The sequence below is a fragment of the Nicotiana tomentosiformis genome, chromosome 10 (assembly GCF_000390325.3).
Source record: "Nicotiana tomentosiformis chromosome 10, ASM39032v3, whole genome shotgun sequence".
Taxonomy (NCBI): domain Eukaryota; kingdom Viridiplantae; phylum Streptophyta; class Magnoliopsida; order Solanales; family Solanaceae; genus Nicotiana; species Nicotiana tomentosiformis.
Window position 1 is genome coordinate 60,673,073 of NC_090821.1, and position 8,492 is coordinate 60,681,564.

At 36.8% G+C, this 8,492-nt stretch overlaps 1 pseudogene; it reads left to right on the top strand.

The window, feature by feature from the left end:
* The first annotated feature begins 1,544 nt into the window (after positions 1-1,544).
* LOC104102271 (putative late blight resistance protein homolog R1B-23) lies at positions 1,545-8,163 on the top strand (annotated as a pseudogene).
* Positions 8,164-8,492: the final 329 nt, after the last annotated feature.

Genomic DNA, 8,492 nt, shown 5'->3' on the forward strand with positions numbered 1-8,492 from the left:
AGGTATCACATAGTATACTGATTTAGCATCCTGATATACTATATAGGTATCACATAGTATACTGATTTAGCATCTTGATATACTATATAGGCATCACATCGTCTTTTGCTTCAAAAAATGCAGACGAACCTTCTTGGGCATGATTTATTAACCCGATATTGACAATTTTCTCTAACGGCATATTGTTTCATAACGAGAGCCAGCAGGTTCTTGTCTTTGTAAATTTGTCCCTTTTCAACTTTTTGATGAAATTGATCAGTAATGATATTTGCATCATCAAGTTTTATACTGATGCCATCTCCTTCTTGCACATCAAAAGTACTAATCATATCACTGCTTTCAAATTGTGCAATTTCTGATGAAATTGTAGCAACATCGAAACTGGAAGTGCTTGCAGCTATAGTATTTTTAGCAAATGACACGCATAATGGGAGTGTTGTCATCCATGCACTTACTTTTTTTAATTTCATGTAAACACTAACACTCATATCGCTGCATATTGTAATTGGCGGATATCCTTGAGTAATCGCATACTGAATAACTATTGTGTTACTGTCCTTTTGCAGTTGCTTTGCAATCTCTCTAAGAAGTTGTTTAAATTTCCAACAGATCTTTAATAGAATTATATCAACATGAAAGTTTACGAAATTATGATTTTCATCCCATTCTCCACTATGCTGCAATAGAATTGGTATATTTTTCATAATTGTACAGATTCTGAAGTTATAACTACTTTTATGTCCAAAATCGAATCTCGACAGTGCAAATAATAACAGTGTTGGTGTGAAATACAGAATTTTAACAGAAGATTTTTCGAGCTCAAATCAGCTATTATGATTCAAACCTCCAGATCTCCAGATCTCCAAACCGAGAACAAAATTTTAGTCAAAAATTCAGAAGTTTGAGCGCTAAACTTCTTGTAATCTACGAAATCAAAATCGGAACAACGCGATGCGAATTAGAGCATCAAAAGTTTCAGCATCTTCGAAAGTCAAATCAACTGTTATGATTAGAACAAATTAATACTTCTACAAAATTTAAGGAGAAAAAGTCAAAATTTAAAGAGAAATCAACATCTTCGCTCTGTTTTTTCAGGCTTGCGTCTTCAAATCAGGCTGACGATCTTCAAATCTTCAACAACGATTCTGTGATACTGGTGAAAATCTCAATTTTTGTGCGCTAATTTTTGTAAAATTCTGCCAAATTTGAGCAGCTTTTCCGTTTTTATAGTTAGGGCATTAGCGAGCGTGGATGGTTATTTTGAGATACTCGTCTATTTATTAAATAGGTAGAGGATTGTAATTATTTAATTGGTAGAATTCTTTTATGGGTAGAGCAAGATAAATATTTTAACTTTTATAGTTACTCCTATCTTTTCTCCAATTTTCTAAAGCATTTTGACAGGTAAAATTCACCTAATTCACTTTGGAACTTTGTCAAGCTTAAGAAATAAATACGGCTAATAGTTAGACAAGACTTTATACTTAGATTCCAATTTTCATTTTAACACCTAATTTAGCATATACTCCGACCAACCTGGTACTACATGTGCATAATAACATGGCAAAGAGAAGTATTTGTCAGCTAGGCGCGTGAACATGTAAAAAATCACATTTTCCCTCTTCTACTTTCTCTTTCATCTTCCTCCTAATTTGTTACACCTTACTCTAGTAACTGACTTTGTTGTAAGCTTTACTTAAGGTTTATTTTGACAGTTATCGGTTGACGGAGAAAACAGAGGTGGGTGTTGGGGGTGCGACGGCGTCAGTCCCAAGGGTGCGGTTGGGAGTCGGGACACCGAGAACTGAAGGGGGATGTGGTCCGACTACTTTATGGGCTCAATTGAATTTGATAACCGGAAATCTGCCACTATTAATTTACCGCATATATTGAATTGTTCTGATTTTAAAGCAGCTAGTGGAATGGGAGTGGTGGACTTTGGATGCTATCGATTCCTTATCCCAATATTGATTTTGTGTTAATTATAAGTATGATTGGTAGTGTGCTGTCTTTGCTCTTTTCAGCTTAAATTTCAAAATGAAGGTTGTGATTTTCATAGGCGAGTGTTGGTCCAGTGTTGTTATGGAGGTGGGGAAGCGGAGGCAGAGGTGACACATTTGGTATAAAGTTCAATAGGTAAAAGTTCCAGCCAAGTTTAAGGGTGTCTATTCACAAAAACGAGTTACTGAAGACAAGCAAGAATATGAATGACCCTATAAGAATATACAGTATTTGGCCATTTCTCTAGAAAAAGAAATTGCTCCATATGTTTTTGGTCCTCCAAGTCAATGAGTAATTTAACATATCACACGTCACCCCCATCATTGATCTCTCTGCTATCTCCTCTAGCTCATTGTTGAAAGTTCAGACAGAAGAATCCACTACACCCAAGATTTCAAGAACATATATACTTTTGGAGGAGGGATAAATGAATCTGGATAACCGCAGATTCTTCCCCTGAGCTGCACCTATTTAGCCTTCTCCTTAACTTTTTAAAACTTTCTTTCCTGGTTTGCTCCCTTTTCCTTTGTATTTTCACTCTCATTAGTCTTATTCTTGTAAGTCTCAGTGACTTGGTCATAGAAATTCGATGAGGGTCTCAGTGACTTGGTCAAATTTGAATGACTAAAATATAATCCCTGTTTTGTGAACCCATTTAATTGGTATCGTATATAAAAATTCATTTAGGATCTCTATAACTTGGAAAAGTCAAAAGTCTCTTCACTTATGTGGTCAGGAACCATGCATGATCTTGTCAATTAACTGGCTGATAAAAATAATGAAGGGACAGTGGAGACCAACTTAATTTTGGTAGTTGTTTCTGTCAAAATGACTTGGTCAAATTTGAAGTAGCTACAAGTGGATTAGTAAGATGACAGATTGAAACCATTAGTTTTGAGTTTACAAAAGTTTCATCCACAACAGCTGCTGTTATCACAGTATTTGCTATGAGAAGAGGAGATATGTCTTCGGACATACCTAATCCCCTTGAAACACTGCAACTGATTGAACAGAAATGGAGTTCCTATGCTCGTATTCCTACAACTCCGACATGGATTGCAGAGGAATGTCATTCATTCTGTATGGTTTTAGACGGATATCATTTTTCAGAGGGATCTTGTTCCCTTGACACTCTGCACAGGATTGAAGAGGATTGGGGCTCATTCCTTGTGTTCTCAGACGAGTATCTGTCAAAGTTATTTCATCTACGTGAAACTCTGAAGCAGACTGAAGATGAATGCAGCTCATTCCATATTGTATTTCTTTCAGAGGAATCTGATTCCCTTGACACTCTGCAGCACAAGATACGTCGTTTCCAAGACAATCTTTGGCAAACTGTAGAGGAATGCAGTTCTTTACTTATATTTTCAGAGAAATATCTGTCTTCAGAGGAATCTCTCCCCATTGAAACTCTGCAGAGGATCAAAGATGAATTTGATTCTTTCGGAGTAGATCTGTTTGAAGTTGATAAATTTAAGTTCCTCGAAAGGGATTTCAAGTTGTTGGATATCATTCTCAACTTACAGATCTTCACAGGTGAACCAGATCTCATAAGAAAAGTCCAAGCTCTGTTTCAAGGTGCTGCAGCTGATCTCATCCAGATCTACAGAAGACAAGGGATCCACTAATTTTATCGCAGTGTCTCCGGCTTGCAAAACACGTTTTGGCAGACTAAGTTGAAAATCAGAAAAGCTGAATACTCCTTTTTCAAAGTATCATTTCAACTTTTAGCCAACAACGGTGATACTGTTATTCCCAATTTTGTTTTGGAATTCATTGATACCGTGATAGAGAATCTCAGTGATCTACTGAAACTTGATGATCCAAGTTCACCCCTTCATGTTGAGGGACTCGTGGATCAAGTTGAAAAGGTTTTGAAGGAGTTGAAGTTCCTTTTTAGTTTTGTCAACTTTGTTTCAGACAGATGCGTAGAGCCTGAGGTCCAGCATACTTTCTTCACTCATGTTTTAGAAGTGGCCTGGCACACAATAATGGTTACCTGGTTGTATCTTCCAAACCATGCAGACGGATACCCAGATGAAGAATATCTTTTGTTTTCTAATCTCCTATGAAGCACGGAACAGATATATCGAGACTCTGCTGCAGATGAGGGTTATCCTTTGTTTTCTGATCTACTGCGAAGCAAAATTCAGCCTATTGAGCCAAGCATCTCCAAGATCTATATTGATGTCCTGAAAGCTATAAAGTTACAGCAGTCACAATGGTATCCCGTTATCCAAATTAAGTATGTGGTAGACTGTGAAGTTGGATTTGTGGAGACTCTTCTACACAATTTGGAAGAGTTACCATTCATTTTAAGTGGACTAGACATAAAGGAGATGCTCAACTTCTTGAGCGCCCATCTACTAATACAGGTCTCTGAATTTTTTCTTCAAGATATAGATTCTGTGATTGTTGATGCAGGAATTCTTGTTTACTCATTAAACAAAAAGGAGAAGGGTGATCTTGATTTCCGAGTCAAAATTCAGAATCTGCATGCAATGATCTATCTCATCACAAGAAAGACATTTCTCCTTCAGTCCAACTTGTCTGGAATTGACAGAGTGGGCTCTGCTGATTTCATTTTAGACAACATGGAGAAGTTTCTAAGCCTTTATTCAAATTCAGTTGTTTCTGTCAAGAGCCAAGTTCAGACAATTCAGAAAGAACTCAAGTGCTTTCAAGCTATTGTTGAAACACAAGTCGGACTTCAACATTTTGTAACACATACAAATGGTTTGATGTATGAGGTAGAATATGTATTTGATGCTTGTAAGAAAAAAGATGTTCCTGATTGGTGTTTATTTCTCTGGATCTTGAACATTGGAGAGGATATTAGAATGCTCATGGCAGAGGTAGCAGAGGTTCAAGAAAATACCGCGTTTGACTTGGTATTGCATAACATCGCAGATGCTTCCCCTACAGATACTTCTTCACGATTTGCCAGCAATCCAAGCACGAATGAAGAGATGGTGGGCTTCAAGGATGTGATGAACGAACTAAGAGCCAAACTAATCAAAGGATCAGTAAATCTTGATGTCGTTTCAATTGTTGGAATGCCTGGATTAGGCAAGACAACTCTGGCACACGAACTATATTTTGATGAGTTAGTTGTCTCTTATTTTGATATCCGTGCTCACTGTTGTGTCTCTCAAGAATATAAACGGAAGGACTTGTTACTAGCCCTTCTACGTGATGTTACTGATGATACAGCTAAACTTGATAGAGAGGCTGAAAGTGAATTAGCATACAAGCTTCAGAAACTTTTAAAGCCCAAGAGATATCTTGTCCTCGTTGATGATGTCTGGAAAAAGAGTGCATGGGATGAATTACAGTCATGCTTCCCTGAAAATAACAAAGGAAGTAGAATTATTCTAACAACTCGGCATTATGAAGTTGCATCTTATGCTAAACACGTTAGTGTTCCCCATAAGCTTCGATTTTTAAGTATTGCTGAAAGTTGGACCTTATTACAGAATAAGGTGTTCAACAAAGAAAGATGTCCCAAGGTCTTAGAGGCTGTCGGCAAAAGCATAGCACAAAAATGTGGAGGGCTTCCTCTTTCAATGGTTCTGGTAGCAGGTATCCTCACAAGAATGAAGAAGGAAAAACATTGTTGGGTACAAGTATCAACAAACTTAGGTTCAAATATTCAGGCTCAATCGGAGGGCACACTAGATCTGAGTTATCAGAATCTACCACATTATTTGAAACCGTGTTTTTTATATATGGGAGTATTTCCAGAATGACCTGGTGCTTGAATATTGCAGGAAGAAAGCGAAGTCGGAGAATTTTTTAGAAAGGATAAGGTAATAAAAACATTAATTAATTTTACCTTTTCAATCTTTAAGGCTTCTTTTAATTATACCTATTTCTCCATTAACAGGGACAGAGGTTCAGATCCTTCTCAATTTTTTCCTCCAATGTGCAATACTTCACGCCGCTTATACTTTTATTCTCAAAGTGAAAATCTTCCAAAATGGTGTTTGTTTTTCTCCCATGTGAAATCTTTCCAGTTCAGGGAGGCTAGAAATATTGCATTCTCTTCAATAGACTGTGTTTCAAACACTTTTAAAAGGTTCAAGTTTCTAAGGGTATTAGACTTTGAATTCACCCTGATTGATTCTATCCCACAAGAATTAACCCTTTTGAAGTATCTTGCTTTTCGGACGGCAGAAGATGCATTATCACTCCCTGACAATCTTCGTAACCTTGAAACATTGATAGTTCAAGGACTTAGAGGACGAGTATCATTATCAGATACCATTTGGAAGATGGTTAAGTTGCCGCATCTTCATATCTATGATCGAGCATTCTTCACTTTGAATAGTGGACAAGAATTCTCAAATAGCCCCTCGTCAATGGTTAATTTGCAAACTGTTTCCTCAGCATGTTTTTCTTGTGTGGATAATGCCAATAAGATCTTGGAAAAGACACCAAATCTTCGGAAACTGAGATGTGAAGTTTCCAAATTTGTTGGCTCGTTTCCTGCATTTAGCAATCTTACTAAGCTTGAAACGCTCAAGATCTCTTGCGGTACTAAATTGACCTTGATCGATCAGTTGAAGTTCCCAGCAAGCTTGAAGAAGTTGGTACTGTCCAATTTTCACATACATCTTACTGAAGTTGCAACTCTTCCAAAACTTGAGGTACTCAAGCTGTTAGGAGTTACCATTAGCTCCAATATATGGGAAGTGAATGATGAGAAATTCCCTAAACTCAAATTCTTGAAACTAGAAAATCCTTCTTTTTCAGAATGGAATGCTTCAGATGATGCCTTCCCATGCCTTGAACACTTGGTATTGAAAAAATGTCGATATCTTAAGGAGATCCCTTCTCGTTTTGGGGATGCCTCTTCCCTGAAATCAGTTGAGATAATATCGTGCAATGAAGAACTTGTCAAGTCAGCCGAGGCCGTCAGGGAAGAATTAGAGGGAATGTTGGGAACTTCTGGTTTTGAGCTCTTCATCCCCAAGCAGCAAAAAAACAGGTATGTTGTTGATCCAATGCAACTGAAGTTAAACGTGTTTATTTGTACACTAGCTTATTGAGTATTCGCTTTGACACTCTGTTACACGAACTTACGTTTTACTTTGAAATGGTAGAACTGTAGAATTATCAATCAAATTATGATGATGGTTTCAGCTCTACCGGCCAAAGGTGGAATAAATCTAAAAGTCCTTTTGTCAAATCTAAAACTAGGAAGCCCACATTGCTATTAGCTATTCTCTGCTCAGGGCAGATCACAGATAATTTGATAATTTTATATGACGATATCCCAAATTAATCAGCTTCAAATATTCAATTCATGACAGAGTACTGATGGTTGGAAGCTGAAATTCTAGTGGTCGTCTTTATAGTCCAGTCTTTCAAGAATAATGAATGTTTGTTATTATAGATAAAGAATAAGCAACTTCATTTCAACTCGAATTGAAATAGTATCAGTTTGTGCTATGAAATTATGTTTTTTTTTAATGATCATATTTTCGTTTAAACCATAACTTACGAGGTCGCGCCCTACTAATTTATTTATTTCCTTTACAGATTTGAAGGAGTTTTATAAGCTGGTCATGCAGTTGGTGAACCCGAGAAGCTTATATAGGATGTATTAAAACCAATCCGCGTCCTCTGGATTAAGGGTTCGAACAGGACTGGATAACAGGAAACGATGCATATATATCTCAGCTGCAAACATGTGATTGAGGCATCGCGAATCTGTCTGCACGATTTTCTTGTTATATTTGCTGGGAAGCTCATATACATAAACTTTTAACCTTCCTACTGGATCATCTTCCAAAACATCACCAGTAATTCCTGAAATTCTTTCAGTGTATTCAGGTCGGGCTTCAATTCTCAAAAAGAAAGGAAGATAAATAAACCCAAGAAAGGTCCTGTTCCAATTTCTCATCTTCTACTATATGGAACAAAATTATAGCCTATAGCAGAAGCAATCCGAAAAAAGATTGAGACGAAAAGAAGAAAAGATTAGTAACTTTGAAAGAATGTTGAGGAGTCAGTATATAGTTGGAATATGAATAGATGTATGACTTGTTAGCTTAATTCTTGTTGTATTTCTGTTTTGACAAGTATTTATGGATTGCTAGTAGGGCCCTAGAACAGTACAAAGAAGCAGAACCAAAATCATGGGAGTTTAGCCCAAAATGAATATAGTCACACCATGTTAAAAATATCTTTGGACTAGTTTAGCCCAACAATTACAAATAAACGAACACTATAAAGTCTATTCATTGTTAGATTTGAAAATGTTTGGACAAACAAATAGATTACCAGATTAAATTTGCTTTAGTTCTACGTCTGATCTCCGTTTAAACAATAGGAGATACTATACAAATGTGGACATCAAAACATATGTTTTGTTAGCTTGTTTTCAAATGTGAACTAATTGAAAAGTGTTATCTGCAACCAACAAGGGATGCGATGGAATAGATGAGATCCTCCACTCCTAACTAGATGTTCGATTTGAGCATTAG